We start from the raw sequence: 20605 nt of genomic DNA on the forward strand, positions 1-20605 counted from the left end.
ATTAAAATATAGAAGAAGTTAGAAAAATACTAATTTAGAATACAGATATAAGTCAATAAACGGTAAACAATTGAAATCAACATAGTATTATTTAGTATTACAATTTGAAGATAGTAAATTAAAACACTGACTTTTAAAATTCAAAAGTGTATGTGAATAATAGTAATAATAATATTTGGCTGATTTACATAGCGCCATTTTTGTAAAAAGTCACCTCCTGGGCGCTTTACAATCGTATACCTAAACTTACATTCTAACTACACTAAAGTGATATATTATATTTCCAGATTTAAAATTGAGGGTATGATAGTCTAAAGAAGTGGGATTTTAGTTGGGATCTGAACTGACTGGGACAGTCGATGATTCGTAAGTTTGAAGGCAATTGGTTCCAGGCAGAGGGGCCGGCAGCGGCAAAAGCACGATCTCCAAATATAGTGTTCTAGCGCCGGATTTCGACAAGTTTTCCTCTTCCTGAATCAAATGCTGACCTAAGAGTGGATTTTCTTCGACATGTATTTTCCCTAATACAAAGGTCCGATAGGTATTTTGGAGCCATTTCACGAAGGGATTTGAATACTGTCAAGCAAAGCTTGTATTTTATTCTCTCTGGGCTTTTTAACCAGTGCAAATCTCGAAGATGTTGTGAGATGTGAGAATTTTTTTACTCCCGTAATAAGCCTTGCTGCTCTTAAAAGGTTTGTAAAATGCAGCTCTGGGTTTTGTGAATTTAAAAATCTATTTAGACTACTTGTAGACTTTGTTAACGGATGGAATACTTGTCGAGGACCTTCTTGTTTTGGCTTCGAGAAAAAAATCTCAAATTCTCAAAGTACCTATAACGGAACTCATTTATGCATAAAAATAAAATGTATGTTCAATATTATGTCTCACTTAACAGTGTTTTGGTTTTTGCAGCAAAATTTATAAACGAAAAAAGTTTGATGATAGATGGGTATACATTTCGTAAAGGATTTTCCACGGCTAAAGGAATGAGGTGGCGTTGTTCATCGTATGATTCCTTGCACTGCATGAAAACAGTTCTTGTGAAAAACAATCACATCATTTCTCACCACAAAGATCACAATCACCCCCCACCTAAGTTTTTTATAAGCTCTAGCGGAAAATACATTAAGCTTTAAAATAATAAATAAATGCAAAACCCGTCAAATAAAAATGTTTTTGACAACTCAATACTAACAATGTATTGTAAAAATGTATAACTTAGAGACTGCTTCTCGAAGATAATTGTATTTTTAAAAAATAAATGTATTATTAAAATAACGTTTGTCTTTTGTGTTCATATTATGAATATCCATGTATTCCTTTCTTTACTTTCGCGAAATCCAAGAATAGTTTTCTTTTTGGACTTACGGTACGATTGCATCTAATTTTGTTCATTAAAGTTTTCAGTTTATTTAACATAGAAACAATATATTAGCTTTCAACCCTAAAATGAATTAATATCATTGTTATGAATAGGTATATATTTTTATATACATACCAATAGGTAAAAATATACACGGTTTTTCAGGGCCAGACCGCGAAACTTTAGAGGAACATTCCTCATGGTAAGCTTTAAAAAAATCATATTAAAATTTTTCCAAAAAATTATTTGAAAAAAACTTTTGATCCCAAAATTTAGTGAATCTTTCATTTCTCGGACTAGCATCCTTTCCGCAAACCCTGTCCCATCCCGCCAAAAAAATGCGATAAAAACGTATTTGACCAACGAAGCGATACGCACCAGACGCGGACAAGGGAAGCGGCTGGGTAAGAGAGGAGTAGAGGTTTGTGGAGGGACCGCTTGTCCGAGAAATTAAGGATTTACTACATTTTGAGATCACATTTTTTTTTTTTAATGACTTTGGAAAAAAAATATAAGATCTTTTTTAAAGCTTACCATTCCTCTAGAGTTTCGCGGTCTGACCCTGAAAAACAGGTAAATATAAAAAAATGGTACATATTTTTTCAATTAATTTATGTAGTTGCAAAAACACATCAACATCGCAATTTATAATTATATGTACAGATTATAAGTTCAAAACAAGTCAGCAACAATATGTCATTGACACGAAGGAAAAATAATACTAATATAGAATAACGAAATTAGAATTGGTTACCGACCTTTTCAGGGTCAAAAAAGCGTTCCCTCTGCCATCGTTTGCGTGTTTTTGCTTTAATTTGTACCATTTTTTTCCTCTATATAGTAGAGAGGGATCTCCGTACAAATCTTACAATCCGCGCTTGCGCAAACTGAGATTCTTCTAGGTTGTGGAAGCAATCGGATTATCCCGATACATTATTTTTAATACATCTACTGCTGCGACGATGATAATATTTTGAAACTAAACGTAATTATAATTATTATTTTGTAATGAAGTAAGTATAGAAAATAAATATAAAATTAAATCAAAACATTATATTAATAATGTTTACTAGCCATAAGACAAAGGTTACAATCTCCCATACTGATTTTTTAAATTGCTTTTCGCCTTCAAATAATGTCAATTTTTTTTGTCGAAAAACAATATTTTGTAAAGAGATAATACCTATTATGCATATTTATTAAAACTCTCATTTTCATTGTAATAAAACAAAATAGAATCTATTGAAGTGGATTGATTTTAATTACAATTCATTACTATGTATATATTATATATATAGATATATGTGTATTGATAATTATTATTTCTAAATATATATAGGAGTATACACTATTTATTTATTCTGAATTTTTTACCTATATGTGAATTGCTTCCCTAATCAAAAACCGCACGCCCCTGTATGGCACACAATGAATCACGAATACAAAATACATATTATATTTGTTTTATTGTATTTCCGGGTACCCAAAGAAAAACTACCACCAACAGATGCACAAGAACGACCGAGCTATTCTCAGGTAGCCGCAAACCGTCCATCGTGCGCATCGTGCAGAAAGGAACGTAAAGGGCAACGCAAAACTCGTTTCCGCTGTGTTCAGTGCCAAAAACCAGTGTGCGTCGAGCACTCGATAACAGATTACCATTGCAGAAAATGTCCTTTATAAACCTAAGTTAAATAAATAAAACATTTCAACATAAGAGAAAATCAAAACCACTTTTTACGCATTTTTCACGTACCTACCTACTAGTAAACATATTATGTGTCCTTAAATACGCGCCTTTTTCAAATGTTTTTTTTTTAAATATGCGAGTTGCTTATTTATTGACTTGCTTATTATGTACAAGGCTTATATTAACTGCAAACGGTATGTTCCTTTTAATTCCTCTAACTATACACCGCAAGACAAATAAATTTACGAGTTCTCAAAAAAAACTAAAATTGACATATAATGAATTATTCTTGATATTTAATTAGTTTTTTTTATATTGTTTGACATATGTGATGACTACTCGTTATTTCAAGGTTAAAATAAAAAATCTTACTCATGAATTGTACTTAGAAATTGCCATTATATATCAGGTATCAGATTACCCGAACCTTAGAGACCCATAACGGTTCATTTATGGTCGAGTGTTTGTGATGGAATAATAAAAGACATGTTATTTTTTAATTCATATTTAAGAAGTAGGTTCTTATCGCTTTATTTTAAATTAAAGTATTTTACATTTAAACATATTTATAACATTTAAAAATATTTAGTACTTAGTGAATTCACCTTTATTTTTTATAACATGTAAAATTCTATTATTTAGAGAAGCGTAAAGCGAATCTAAAATTTCTGATGTTATTTCTTCTTCCCAAACTTGAATTAAGTTTTTTTTTAATTCCTCAATGTTTTTTGATTTTTTTTTCCCGACTTTTTTTTTCATAATCGCCCATAAATTTTCTATCGGGTTCAAATCAGGGCTATTCCCGGGCCACGTCAACGATTTTAAGCCAATTTTCTCCTTGAATTCATTGATCTATAAAAAAACAATAAATTATTTATCATGTGGTCACAAAATGCATTTAAAAATATATATATTTGTACTCACAGTGCGGGCTCTATGGCACGGCGCAGAATCGTCCTGAAAAATTGGGTCCGCGGTATACTGCGTAATGTCCTCGATTGTTGGAATAATATGTTTTTTTAACACTTTTTTGTACTGAATGGCATTCATCGTACCCTGTACAAAATTTAGAGGTCCTAAACCGTATGCTGTCATGCACCCCCAAATCATCACGTAGGGTGAATGTTTAACGGTTCGAGTGACGCACGACGGATGATATCTTTCCCCACGTTTTCGTCGAACTATCTTTCTGCCGTCTGGACCAAAAAGGTTGAATTTTGATTCATCAGAGAAAACAACATTTTGCCAATCCTCCAAGGTCCAATTCTGGTGCTCTTTCGCCCAATCCAGTCTAGCCTTCTTCATTTTGTCCGTGAGTAATGGTTTCTTTGCGGGACTCCGTGCTTGGAAACCATGCTCCAACAGCCGCCTGGACACTGTTTTTACTGAAAATGTTGATGTGCTGGTAGACTGCACCTCTGCGTGTATTTCAGGTGCCGTTAAAAATCGATCGCGCATAACAATTTTTTTTATTAAGCGATCATCTCGGGCAGATGTCACGCGCCCCCGTCCGCTTCCTTTTTTTCCGTTCTATGGATCCAGTTTCTTGGATTTTTTTTTAATAAAAACCTCACTGCACCTTCTGAATACCCAACTCGACGAGATATTTCACAATTAGATATGTTTTCTTGCGACAATGTGATTATTTTGGATTTTATCGCAATCGACATTTGCTTTGCACTTTCCATGATTGTTGTGTTATGTTCACTCAAACGCGGGTAAAACAAGACTGTTGAGACATTTTAAAATGTAAATATTGTAGAAAGGTGACACATAGTGTCCTTAATTTATTAAACAAAAGAAAGAGGTATCGATAAAGGATTTCTTAAAAAAAGGGTTCAGTAAAGTCAAGGGGCGCGGTAGCAGGTAAACTCGTAATTTTTTTTGTCTTGCGGTGTAGTAAAAGGATCTGGTGGGAGAATCGGCTGTGGCCTCGTTAAGGAACTTCTCTGCATTTGCTTTGAGGATAGGAAACCACATAAAACTCATTCAGGAGAAGCCAGACATCAACGGACCTTCCGTTCCACTTTGAGAGTGTTCGGCATTTTGTATCCTATTTTTATTTATTTCAACAGTTTCCTTTACTATGTAAGATTTTGGTAGTTGAGAGTTGGAGCTCCTACCCCAGTTAGAGATTAACAGAAGACACGAGGTTGCTGTTTAATGCGTATTTATTACATGCTGAATAAACAGTAAAATGTGTTGCGCGAGTGTTACTACGATGATGGGTTGAATAGACTGCACTTGAACTACATGCTGGAACTGAGTGACTGCGTTGAACTGAACTGACTGAACTGAACTGCTCTTGTTGGGTAAACCGACGGTTTACTGGGTCCTGTGGTCTTTTTATAGACCACGTTCTTTTGTAGTTCATTTTTTCATGGTAGGGACGGTGTGAATGAACTGCAGAACGATGCTCCCGATTTTATGTGCAATACTGTTGAAGTTGCATTATATGTTGTATTGGATTCTATAGAAAATGATGACATTGCTTTCTTCGGTCATCGCACTATTTCAGATGAAACGTTTTAGCACGTGTGTGTCATCGATTATGGACTATAAACCCTACAATTATTTTTACCACGTATGATATTACCTCATGCGATAAGTTTTTATAACTTATTACTGTTACGATGTCTTCTAGGTCCTAATCCAGACCTCACACCTTTGGCTTTGGCCCGCTTTGCCGTGCTGGCCCTACATTTTTTTTTATCACTTACCGGGCTGTCGTCCATCGGGTGGCTTACGTAGATACCTGCCCGTTGATACGGACCGTTGACAAGTGCTACTGTCATCCCGCTTTTTCAGTATAGGGTTAGGCGCGGGTCGAGAGGATAAAACCTTCTCATGCATCTACCATGGCATTACTATCCTCAATAATTACAATGTTTTCAACTCGTATACATCTTGTAATATACCTATTTGCCAATAAGTTTCCTGAGAAACCGTCCTTATCCAAATGATGGCATTCATTGCATACTTCAAGTAATTCAACTTTTTTAAAAAAGAAATACACCGCTAAGCCTCTATTTTTCCCTTACTGTGTAAATTATGCAGGATATAAAAATGAGTAAGGTAATGACCATACACCATTCAAAATTTCGTCGCTACGCCGGCAATATCTTTTAAGTATTTTTTTTCCCTTTATTATGGCCTTTACCGTTCTTGGTAATACTAGCCAGAAACAAACAGTGTTTACATATGTTAAATGGGAGCAAAACAATATTACAGATAAGACAGAAAAAACAGATAAACCTTATACATTTTTAAAATACATGGAACATAATTGATCTCAAAATTAAAATTACAACAATTGGAAATAATTTAAAAATCGCAAAAATAATATGCATTATTAAGAAAAACACCAACACTGTAAAAATTGTTAAGGAGACGAATAAAGCAATGTTCCTATTCATGATGGATTTTTTTTTATTACTTTTTTTTTATTGGACGTAACGGAAAGGGAAAGGAAAATATTGAAACTGTTTAATTTTAATGAAAAATCAAAAATACTTTTAAGAAAGAAAAATCACTTAACAGATATTGCCGACACGACGACGATTTGTAAAAGTGCCGCCATTGAAACCTACGGTAGTGTATGAACGCCATAACATGGCTAAGTTATATATTATATAACTTGTATATTATATTATTCGTAAGATTAATATTATTTTACGGTATTTATTGTTTTAGTTCACTACATAACGTCTCGTCGTGGTAATACAATGATAATGATTGATGGATTTACTTTTACCAAGCAATTTTCGCATATCGTCGGGAAGAACCGATGGAAATGTTCAAGTCACGCAAATAAAGGATGCAAGGCGACGGTTCACACACACGAAGATACAATTGTCCATATCAGTAATATTCACTGCCACATACCGAACAAATACATTGTTGTCGATGGAAAACACATCAAAGTGTGAAGGGTTTATCAAATAAAATTTAAACTGCTTTTGTACCTACGTTTTTTTATTTTACACACAAGAGTTTTTACACTTTGGTAGAATATTATCTACCATATAATTGGCCATTATTTGTATAATTTATTGCCGTATTGAGTTTTGTCTCCGAATTTGGGAATAAGAAACTGCACTCGATGATTTCCGCTAAAATACACTGCGGAAACTTAAAAACGCTCAACGAGTGTACGGCAAAATATAATCTTTCAAAATAAACAAGACCCAAAGGGCCATAAAGGTCTGTCGAATCGGAAGTGTAAGGTATAATTAAAAAAATAACTGTTAATTAGGATTATGATTTTACTCTTCTTTAATCTGCAGAGGTAGATCCAACGCCGGAGTAAAACCGAACGCGGTAGGATCAATAAATTAAAGTTATCCTTTTGCCGTATTATACAACTCTAAAGGTGGGCGAAGTTAGAATAGGAAAATATCACATACTACGAATACTGATAAAAGTATTTTCAAAATCAATATGGATATTGTGGAGAAATGTTTTCATACATAACTTTAAAAAATAAATTATAAAAAAAATATGTCCCTAGAAAAACGCGACATGTTTGGCATTGACAAGAGTGCAGAACTTATATACAAAACAATAATTGCCCCTCATTGGGACTATTGCTCTACTATATTATATTTAGCTAACGAGGGAGACATAAACAAGTTTGAAATACTACAAAATAGAGCAATGAGAATTATACTGAAAAAAAGCAAATATAATAGTGTTGAAAAAATGAGAAAACAATTGAACTGGATAGGAATAAAGAAAAGACTATTGTATAATGTATTTGTATATAAAGTGTTTAATAATCTCATGCCAAAGTATTTTATAAGTGAAATTATATTAAATAGAAATGTACATAAATATAGGACAAGAAATAGAAATAGGATAAGACTACCACTTAAGAAAAAAACAAAATCACAAAATAGCTTAATGTATAAAGGGTTAAAACTGTATGATGAGATGCCTGAAAGTATGAAGAATGAAAGAAAACTTACGGATTAAAAAAAAAATGTTATGTTTATTGTAATAATGTAGTTATGTAAGAAATATTTAATAAGTATTTGTTATAATTGTAAATATATTAGTTAATATACAATGTAATATTAACTAACTTAAGTAAATAAATAAAATAAAATAAATTGTGACGTCAAGATTCGTTCAAGAACATAAATTATACAAAAATTTAAATGGTTACAAACAAAGTTCAAAATTAACATGAATCCTGATATATTAAGGGTGGGACCAATGCAATGACCGTTTTCGCAAAAATTCAGAATTTATAAGTAGTAAAAAAAAAAATTTGTACCAAAAAACGTGATATTTCGCTATTGCATCCGGATGGATCCTCCTTAGGAGTATTGACCCAAACATGCTACTTAATTTCTTGATAGTCTTGGTACTATTGCAAAAGCACCATGATAGGTACTGGTATAGGTGCAATATAATACAAAGGCATATAAAAAGCATTAAATGAAAATTTCGTTGTAATTTTTAATTTTTTAATTTTATTTTATTCTTCTTGCTGAGTATGATAATTATGCCTAAATGGTTTCTATGTGAAGTTCATAATTTTAATTACTATTTATTTATTTATTTCGTGTCTACATATATGTATTTGATACTTTCTTGAACACCTTTGTCCATACAAATCTTTGCGTTTCATGTTAGTATATATTTTTATGCTAAATAATATTAGTGTATTCATGAATATCTATGCTATTTGATGTATTAACATGATTTTAAATTGTTTTTAGGGTTTCGACCAAAAATTATTGATGAAAATCATTATATAGATCTTATTACTCCAAAACCCTATGTCAAAAGAAGATGCAAAGTGTGTTACAGAAGAGGTGTACGCAAAGATACGAGATTTTGGTGTGTTGTTTGTAAAGTGGCATTATGCATAGAAAATTGCTTCAAAGAATATCACAATTATGAAATTGCTACAATAAATAACATGTTAAAATAGTCAACAAGTAAATAGTGACAGTAGATATAGATAGGTATCTGTTTTTTTATTTATTTTTAAAAGACGTAATATAATCAAAAGTATTATTTATTGTTAAACATCCGTAAATTTGTGGTCTATGAATTGTAGATGTATACATTAAAATAAAGAATTGTGATTAATGTTTATTATTATGACTCTCATTGGCTGGTTTAGCTCAAAGGTTTCAGGTTTTTAAACTTTGCGTTAAATAACAGATGAAAGAACTTATTATTATTAATATTTGTTGACCTTAAAAGGCATTTGACACCGTAAACCACAGAATCTTAATAAGTCAACTTTATAAAATTGGTTTTAAAAATTATGGTCTATTGTTTTTTGAAAATTATTGAGCAAATCGACTTCAAAGCACTAGTATTGGAATAAATATGAGTAAGACTAAAACTGTGATACATGGAGTATCACAAGGAATAGTTCTTGGTCCTACTTTGTTCTTAATTTTTATAAACGATCTTTGTAATATCCATGTGCCTGGTAAGCTGTTTTCTTATGCTGATGATACCGTACTAATTGAGCAAGGAAAATCCCGGGAAGAGACTGCCATAAAAACCAATGATTTTGCATAGATTTATATACTATTAAGCATGTTGTCTAGATGTTTATTGAAATTTATGTATGTTTATGTAATAATATTTAATTTTTGCTATTATTTAATAATGTACATGCTTCCGATTTCCATTATGTTATATCCCAACTCAACACAGGGGCCTTGGCTTCATAGAGTTTGGGATACGTTATTATTTTTTTTGTAATATTTCTGTATGTATTTAAATAAATGTACAAGTATAACTGTAATCAAAGAGTGGCTAGATCGGAATCTCTTTTCTCTTAATTGCGATAAAACTTTCTTCATACCTTTTTACAATTCTAAATCGTCAGTCCCTTCATCTTAACTTCATATTATGTTTTATAATAAATACTGTAACTTCGATATACGTGCATTTATAACTGTGAAAAAATTAAAACCGAAAATTTGATAAAGTATTTGAGAGTAACGTTAGACTTTCAACTTAAATGGACTAATCATATTGAAAAAAATATTGACAAATTAAGATATTTGACCTATTTTTTCAAACGTTTTACTAGTTATATTAATCCAGACCATGCCCTTGTACAGTATTTTATTTCTTATGAAATAATTGGATGGGGGGGAGCCTATAATAATCATTTTAAGCCTTTAGAAACCTTACAAAAACTAATTATTAAAATAGTACTTTATAAAAATGTAACTTTTCCCCCAACCAATTATTTCAGGAAGCTGGACTTTTGGAGCTACGAGGAATCTATTGCCAACGGTGTTTAAAATATGTTTTTTATGCGCCAACATTTATTCCCTAAATGTTTTAATAGATCTGGCCAAAGATTGAATAGTGTACTAAAAAATCACTATTATAAATCCAGACTCGCACAGACACTCATTTTTCATAGCCCCAAAACTTTTGAATGCATTTTATAAGGGTAATTATATGATAGAGATTAGTTATTGGAATTTGTTTCGATTTATAATTTTGTTAAAATTATGGATAAAAAAAGCAGATTTAAATAGCTGATTTTTTTATTTGTTCATGTGTTCTAATTTTATATATAATAATAATATATATAATGCGCATGCGCCGGCACTGCGCGGATTATGTATACTGTGTATTCCCTCTAACGTATGATTTGCCGCTATTAAGCATAATCTATCTCGCTTAAGCTACGGTTATACAGAAAAGTTAAGTTTTCTGTGTGAAAAATTGAATATGCATACATTTTTTTTTCTAAACATGTTCAATTACAGGTTACCGACTTTAAGATACTTTAAATTTTCATACAAATTTATTTATTTAACAAATTTACGGACAATGTCAAATTTTAACAAATCATAAAACGAAAAAAAACAATAATAATACAGTAACAAATAATAGAAGCAATATAACAAAGAAAAGCAAAGACATATTAAAACATTAGACAGGGGTTATGGAATCCAGGTTAATTCTACAAATATACAGTAAATTTATTGGGAATATTTTTTCATTTTATTTGTAAAAAAATGATTAAGATCTTGATTTTCATTTACAAATCTAATCATTCTGGGTAGAGGCGCATGGAAACCATAATTAGTCTTATGATGACTGAGGAACAAAATTTCATTATTTTTGAGTCTACGTGAAGGAAAATTAAAAGATATTTGTTGGAGAATAGTCGGGACATCAAATAAATTATTAAGTATTTTAAACATGCAAAATAAATCTGCATTAAATCGACGTTGTAAGAGACTGGATATATCAAGGATAAGTTCCATGTCGGTATAGTTATAGTGATCTCTTGTGATTCCTAATTTGTACGCAATTTTTCTTATAAATTTATGCTGAACTGATTCGATGCTATTTATATGAGTAACATATGAAGGAGACCATAATATATGACCATACAAATATGCACATTCTCGTACATGAATTTCGATTTTACTTTATAGACAGTCAAAGACAACTCTATTAACGTCATATGTGTTATATCTTCAATCGTCTAAAGTAAAATGGAATTTTCTGTAAGAAAATGTGTATATTTTTGCATTGTTTTTATTCAAGACATGTTTAATTATACGTTATAGGCAAAAATACTTCTTATTTTGAAACAAATATGTACATTTTCTTTTGAAAAAATATATTTTACTTTATGGACGATTGAATATAACTGTCTATGTATGTTAACTTCCCATTGTAATCGGGTCCCAGATCTGATATTTTTATAAATAAAATAATTTCTATAAATAAATATACTCGTATAATATTGCAATGCATCGATGTTTCTTTGCGATATGTATTTTTACTTTGCAGTTCTCTGCACATATGCACATACTAATAAACCGTCCTTGCTAGAAAATTATTTTATTTTATTTTATTTTATTTTATTTTATTTTATTTTATTTTATTTTATTTTATTTTATTTTATTTTATTTTATTTTATTTTATTTTATTTTATTTTATTTTATTTTATTTTATTTTATTTTATTTTATTTTATTTTATTTTATTTTATTTTATTTTATTTTATTTTATTTTTTTTTTTTTTATTTTATTTTATTTTATTTTATTTTATTTGGAAAACCAACAGTTCTACATACATATTTATAGTAAACAATCAGACATGTGTATAAACTCTGAACCAATAACAGATTTCCACAAAGTATACAATGTTAGTAAAGAAAATATATCACATATTATATAAATACAAGATTATACATATAAAAATATTAATTAATTAATAAATCTCAATTAAGTCATATTTGAACCAGCCAATTTCGGGTCATTTGCTCTGTGCTCTGTCTTGACTACATCTCAGCTTAGTACAAAGGATCTTTAAATCTCTGTTGAAATGTCTTATCAATCGTGATAAAAATATTTAATAATTTATAGTATTATTTTTACATCCAAGATTACCTAATGTCACGTATGTTTTTATTTATTTATTTTATAGCTGCCTTTATAAAAAGATTACAGACATTTTACATGTCTCATCAGCAATGTTGAGCAAAAAAAATATGGCGTCGTTGTAAATATGTAAATAAGAAAATAAAATATTTTTTTAAAATACGTGTAACGTTTATTTTTAAACATAAAAACCTCATTTTCTTTTAACAGAAAAAACAAAGTTAATTTTTTTAACAACATACAAACTAACTTTAATAAAGGGAATAGTAACAATAAAAAACGTAATATGTGGGACACAAAAAGAACTGTCTTTTTGTGATCCCGTGGGTAATTGTCGCGGACTCCGGAACAGGAGGTCTGAGGTTTGAATCCGCTCTATCGCAACTTTTTACCATTTTTTTTACACGGTTATTAAGGACTAAAAGAAAGTGACCAAAATTTTAATATTTACGTACGTAAATCATAAGAACACATCAAAATAAATCATAAATATTTTTTTTTTTTATTAATAATTTTATAAAACAGATTGAAGCTTTAATTAACTTAGACCAATAACCGGTTACTGAGTAACGAAGTCGCGGGAGCGATGAAAAGCGGTTATTGGTCCAAAAAAAAGTGAATTAAAGTATGAACCTTTTATTTAACTAAAATTTATTTTAAAAAAATTGTTATTTTTAAAAAATTTATAAAATTGCCATGAACTTCGACCAAGGAATTCCAATAACAACTTTGATTTTCAAAATAAAATCTAAGGGCCAGTTGCGCCAAAAAAAATCAGGTCAAAAATTTAGTTGAATAATTTAAGCATTTTTGGTAAATTTGACAAAATAGGTTGCGTGAAAAAAGTAAGGTACAATCCATTTCGACGAAAACTCGACAATTATTTAAAAATAAATTAACATGACTTTTTTGGTAAAACGGATACTAAATATCGCGTGTTTTATATATGTACTTATAATGAACTTTTTTTATTTTCAGTTTCTTTTATCCGTTCTCGTGTCGGGGGCACACTACTTTTGATTGACAAGTATACATTTACCAGGCATTATCCCCTGAAAAATGGTAAATATCGATGGAGATGTTCAAAATACGGGCACCGAGATTGTCGCGCATTTGCACAAACAGAAGACGATGAAGTTATTAAATTAAAAAATGAGCATACACACCCCCCAGCAAGGTATTACGAAGTTGATCAAAGCTTGAATCTTGACAATATCAACCTATTTTTACTCTACTAATTCATGTATTTTTTATGTGCCAGGGTTTACGAAACATATGGGGTATAAGGTGCTACCGGCGTCCTCGGCGCAGCGGAGAGAATTGGTATAAAACGGCCACGGGAGATGCCCTACAGAGAGCTAAAATCTCATTTTTCAGGGAACATATTCTGCCAGTCAAACTGCCGCTCGCTTGCGGTTTTTTTTTTATCTTAACAGCTTATTCCTCTATAAAAACTGTTATTAGTGTTGAAAATATAAATATATATACACAATATCCGATACGCGGATGACACTGTCCTTCTAGCAGATAGTATGTAAAGCCTGCAGCTATTATTGGACAAATTTCACACGGCTAGTTTGAATAAAGGGCTAAAAATGAATATTTCCAAGACTAAATGTATGGTTATTCGAAAAACGCCACAAACTTACCCAATGACTTTAAAACTCGGAGCGCAGGTTATTGAGCAAGTCCATCAATATAAATATTTAGGATGCTGGCTGAATGATAAATGGGATCACTCACAAGAGATCAAAGTCAGAATAGAGATAGCGTGAGACTGCTTTTTCAGGATACGTGAACTTCTTTGCAGTAGATACTTTAATTTAGACCTCTGAATGCGCATTGTACGATGTTACGTTTTCTCAGTATTTTTTACGGCGTTGAAACGTGGACACTCACCCAAAGCACTTCAAAAAAGATCGAAGCCTTTGAAATGGGGTGCTAAGGAGGATATTAAAAATCTCCTGGGTGGGCAGAGTCCGAAACGATGACGTTCTCCGACGGATGGAAAAAGATAAAGAGGTACTGAAGACCACAAAGAAAATGAAACTTAAGTTCTTTGGGTATGTGATGAGAGGCGAAAAATATAACATTTTATAAGTCATTCTACAGGGAAGGATTGAAGGAAGACGCAGTGCAGGAAGAAGACGCATCTCTTGGCTCAAGAACTTGCGTGACTGGTTTCATTGCAGTACTCGGTCCTTGTTCAGGGCAGCTGCCAACAAAGTGAGAATTGCTACGATGATATCCAACCTCCATCGGGGAGAGGAACGATAAGAAGAAGTGTTAACATCAATGCGAGAGCCGGCAACGATGCTATGAAGTAAGCGTTACCCGCCACCAAACTCGTTGAACTTACTCGCTGAACTTTCACTGAACTTCCCTGGCCCAGTCTGCTAAACGTGCCAATGTGTGACCTCCCAAACCATCCGGCTCTCGTCTGCATTGCCACACACACCGCCACCGCGCTATCGAGCCTCAAGACTGGAGCCCACTAAATTTCACTTCTCCGAAGAAGCCGTCTGCACGCCATTGCCATACTTTTTTTCGCACCCGGTCCGGAACATCTTCGAGTTTATGATCTTCAGACCTTGGCAGCTCTCAGATCTTCCGTACCCTGCCAGCCCATTCAAGCGCACCCGCCTCATCAGCATCCGAAGGATCAGCTTCATACGAAACCAACTTACGCCTTCGTCTTCGGGTAATTTAAATGTTTAATTATCCGACCCGATTTGAATAATTTTATTAAGCTATGTGTTCTTCTATTGTATTTTTTCCATGTTAAATAATATATATAATTACTAATTTTTGAATCGCAACTATTAGCAACCCTTTCTCTTTACTTGTACAAGACCACATAGATTACATGTCATACAACATACACTATCGCAATTATTCATAATTCAAATTTATAATATTTTTGTTTATCAATTAAATTAATTAAAGGATATCTCTTAGTTTTAATGTATAAATATGATTAAAAAGTTTTGTGTTCCTAATTGAAAAGATAATTATAAATGTCTTATAGCAAAAAAAAATACACCAACTAAATCAGGAACTAATCGCCTAAATAATCGATTATACACATCTTACCATTATATTTTAATTTCGATAATAATGTTTTATAGTAAGTATGTTTATGGAAAATAAATAAAATAATTTTTAATTATTAAAAATCACCACCACCGTTTATATCTTCCTACAATAAAAATATCTTCAAAGTGCGTCCAGTGTCCAGTCTGTTCTTAGTGAACGATAAAACTATGTAGCTTTACCTCAGCTTATTTCTCCATACAAAAAAATACACTGTATTTTACATCTTTATCCCAGTCGCGGTTTTTTAGTACTAAAACGAGCTTGTAGATTACAAATATTGTTTGAAGATTCTCTATTTAGAAAACCAGTATTTCGAACATTCTTTCCGAAGGACTATTTTTCTTTGATAGGATACCGTTGACATATTATGTATCACATAAGATATGTGGCGTTCGAAGTGGCCGTTTTCGGCATTACTAATTTTAAAAGGAATCACCCAGTGCTCAGTGTTGACATTTCAATCATAATGGAAATATCTTCTGAATGTCATAGTGGTATTTTTTAATAAATTTTTGTGCAAGTGTTGTAATAAAATAGTGTACAATAAAGCTACGTATATCGAGAAGTAAATAATAATTGTTGTTTGAGATGATTTTCATAGAATCACAGAAAAAATAGCAATTTATAATAATTATATTACTTATATATTATGTACTTACATGTAGGTACAAATTAATGATCATTTTTTGTAGATTATGAAAAAATCACCAGTCTCCGCTGAACTAAATAGAGCTATCTTAAACTCTATTACTCATGTCAACTTAATTTTTATGGTTTATACCCATATTAAATTTGGCTGCATTAGATTCAGGCATCAGGTTGACTGTTCATATAACGACTTTGCCAAAGCCTTTGACTCAGTCGATCATGATGTTATGTTAAACAAGCTGAGTGAGATCGGTTTCTCGGATGGAATGCTAAAATTAATGGCGAGCTACCTCCGAAACCGAAATCAATACGTTTCACATGGCTTGTTTGCATAATTTTTTTTTGATACTTACTCAGGTGTCCCCCAGGGATCCAACCTGGGCCCGTTGCTGTTCTCTATTAATATCAATGATATTAAAAAAGTTGTAGTCAAATCGCGTTTTTTATTATTCGCGGATGACTTGAAGCTATTTTTGAGGGTTAAAGCTTTGGATGATTTTCGTACTCTTTCGTACTCTCCAGGCAGAATAAATAAACGTATCTAAATGGGGAAGACGAAATAAATTATGGTTCAATATTTCAAAATGCTTGGTTATGCCTTTCACCAGGGCCCACAAAACGCTTTTTTTTCGCTATAGAATAAATGACCGGAATCTTATGCGGATTTCGAAAGTTAAAGATCTAGGCATCACTTTTGTGAGTTCCCTGACATTTCATGATTAGATCGAAACAGTTTGTAGTAGTTTGTTGAAGATGTTAGGATTCGTCTTGCGTACTGCCAGGGTTTTTGGTAGTACACGAGTACTGAGATTTTTTTATAACTCGTTGGTGCGAAGCAGACTCGAGAGTGGCTCGATGATTTAGGAATCGTATGAATTGAAGTACTCTCTTATGGCGGAGAGGGTTCAGAAGAAATTTCTTCGGTTTCTCTACATGAAGTAGTGCGGATATTATCCATGGCTTTATCCCACTGAGTTCTTCCAGGGTATGCTCGGTTAGAGCAGTTTGTAGACCAGAAGGAATGTGTATTTAACTACGCACTTCTTTCGATTGTTGCGCGGTATTATTGACAACCCCAAAATTATGCGGAACATTAGCTTTTATGTTCCGGATAATTACCTTAGACAGCGTCAGCATAGGATGTTTCACATTTCAATATACAGGACCAATGCCAATATGCCAATGGTTATGCCTGTTGTAAGGGCTATATCTATGTTGGACAATATTACTTTGGACATTGACATTTTTTACGTCTCTGAGGGAGTTTTTCGTTACAAGATTCTCTTACTTTTTCAACATATTATTCTCTGCATATTATGTATACTTGTGTGTTATTTTATATATCTAATTTTACCTTATTATTTTAATTATTTCTATATGCATGAATTAAGATATTCCATTTTGTAATGTACATTTATATGAATAAATAAAATTGAAAATTGAAATATAAATAAAAAATTATAATACACATTTTTTTTAAATAAACGGATATGGCTGATATTTCCATTTATCTTATTGATATACGTCCTCGGGTTCTCGTGTTCCTCGACCTCCACTCCAGAACACGCTTCGTCCATCTATCGTTATAATATTGGGATACGTTATAATATTGAAAATATTATACCGTTCTCTTGTAAGAAGTAATTCAGATTTTAATTCATCAATATGGTCACCCTGCTATAATGTTCATGTTTATAATATAGAAAACATTCAACATAAGTTTCTACGATATATAAACTACAAACTAAACATTCTAATACAAAATGTGAATTATGACTATTTATTAACACTGCTTAACCTAACAACACTTTCTGAAAGAAGAACTATTAATGATCTCATTGTACTGTATAAAATTGTAAACTCTCTTTTTGACGCACCAAAAATACTTGAATTGATTAATTTTAGAGTACCTGCTGTCAGCACTAGGAGTACTTTATTGTTTCATTGCTCCAGTACTTCTTCCAACCAACAAAACAATTCATTGATACCGAGACTGCATAGGTTAGGTAACACTTATGGAACGGCTGCAGACATTCTGTCCAATTCTTTACCATCTTATAAGTCCACAATATCAAGTTTATGTGTAGCTGCTCGTCAAACTATTATTGACAATTCAATTTTATAAATTAAAAAAAAAAATACTTACTTGTTTATTTTTATTACCTTATACTTGTTTTTTATTTTTTACTATTATATCAAATTGCATTGTAGTATTGGCAAATACGCATTTCATAGATACATATTTTTATTTCTTATTTTTTCGTGATAATATATGCTTGCTTGTTTATTAATTTAACTTAAAAATGTCTTTCTTGCTTACCGTAACACTTTATTTATTGTTTGCTTTACAGAATTTATTTCATAAGCTTATATCTTTGCATTTTTTGTTTATATGCTTACTGTTTTTTCTTGCATACCTTTGTTATTATTGTTTTTTTTTTTACTTTGTAAAACTTTTTATTATATCCTTTTTAACTAATTTCACAATTTTTTTCTGTATATTCTGTTTATTATTTAGTATGTTAGCATGTGTTTCATTTTTATTTTTTGTAAATGCCTTTTGGGCGTTAATGAACAAAATAAATAAATAAATAAAATAAATAAATAATGTGGCCTACAATTTCCACTCCAACCGAGCAATCCGTTCACCATGTTACAAACTCAGGGTTCGTTCAATACTGGAAAACTCAAGCCCATAACTAATTTATTTACTCTTTTTTAGCAAAATTTATTAATTCTTCAAGAGGAACTAATTTACTGATGTTGGATAGATACACATATTTTAACCAAGGAAAGGTTTCGAAGAACAAGTATAGGTGGCGCTGTTCAACTCATCTCCAAAAGGGGTGCAAAGCGGTTGTTTACGTTGTGGAAAATTCCATTGTTTCTACGAAAAATTTCCACATGCATCCACCGCCTAACTATATCAATGTAAATGGAAAGTATTTCAAACAGTTTCCCGTAACTTAATTTACCCACTATTGTCCCCTTTAAAACATTTTATGTAACTGAGGTTAATTAATGTTGCATTGTTACTATTAATGTCTTAGCAAAAGATGTATTTATTAAATGTCGATATTATTGACACAGCTACCTCGTCAGTAGCTCAATCACAAATAACTATCGACGGGCTTAAAAACATGCTAAGCATTTGAGCGATCACAATGAACAATAATAAACATGCTTAAGTTATCGCAGTCATAAGTCAACACGTGCGTAATCTCTTAGTCAACGCTTGTGTCGGTTTGTTTTTTTTTGTTTTCCTCGTAAATAAATACAGTTCACTGGCGTAAAATTGGCGTTTACTATAAAAAATAATACAATATATTGCATTTGCAAAATAGTAAGGAGTATATAAATCACTCAGATACCAACATAATATTATACATAAATTCCTTAATTCCACACAAGTCATGGTCAAAATAGCTTTGTCTTCAAAGGTGTAAAAAATTATAATAATCTTCCCAACGAACTGAAAACTATTAAAAATAATACATCAATTAATAAATTTAAAGTAAATCTAAAGAAATTCTTAGGACACGTGTAAAAACTACATTAAATTTTAATTAGTATAAATGCATTATTGTTTTATGTTTTTTCTTTATATATCCTATGTTTTTATTTTTTTCTCATGTACTCGTTTTTAAAATGATATAAACTTTCATAATAAACAATAAACAACTACAACAGTGTAAGCACAAGAGTTCAAGTCAACCGCTGCCGCCGGCTAAATGCAATAAATAGCATGATAAATAATAAATAAATAAATAAAAATAGCTGTTTTGGAATAAATTTCCATATTTACACCGGTGAAATTTAAACGCGACGCGAAACGTAAATATTTTGACATTTAATATTAGGTGTCCACGGATGTTGCATTGTGATCGCGAATACGACAAACAACCATGATGAGGAATTGTTATCACGTCGCTTATTAGCACATCGATAGTTATTTGTGATTAAGCTACAGGTATTAAATAATGCGTAGGTAGTTTAATACACACCCCTTGTACTTCTAAAACTAAAATATTGTATATAAGATAAAATGGAAATTCAGTGTAACGAGAAATTGGGTATGAAAAACGTTTTCTTTAACACGGTAAAAAATTGAGCATTTAACCTTATGCAAATTTTCTCAAAAATGTATGAAAATATTAATAAAAATGAACTACATAATTTGAAACGTCACAGGTTCAGGTGAACACGTGTTTAGTACTGTGATAGATTTCCGGTTTCCGGGTAGTCATGTTTAGCACGTTTTCAAGGGTCGGGGTTTTCTTTTTAAATGTCAGAAAAACTCACCGACTTGAATTCGTGAGGCCGCGGGTGGTGTAGTTTAAAAAATTATAATGCTTTAAAAAACCATAGCGACGATATACGGTACATAAAAATAAAAATATTTCTTTTTGACTTA

At 31.5% G+C, this 20605-nt stretch overlaps 1 long non-coding RNA gene across 1 annotated transcript; it reads left to right on the top strand.

Annotated features, from left to right (window-relative positions):
- Positions 1 to 13376: 13376 nt before the first annotated feature.
- Positions 13377 to 15235, top strand: LOC148273955 (uncharacterized). Its single transcript, XR_015824418.1, has 2 exons — positions 13377 to 13624; positions 13709 to 15235. It is a non-coding gene; the product is annotated as an uncharacterized LOC148273955 (long non-coding RNA).
- Positions 15236 to 20605: the final 5370 nt, after the last annotated feature.

This window comes from Micrasema longulum, unplaced genomic scaffold (genome assembly GCF_059751315.1).
Source record: "Micrasema longulum isolate JH-2025_06_02 unplaced genomic scaffold, ASM5975131v1 h1tg001796l, whole genome shotgun sequence".
Taxonomy (NCBI): Eukaryota; Metazoa; Arthropoda; class Insecta; order Trichoptera; family Brachycentridae; genus Micrasema; species Micrasema longulum.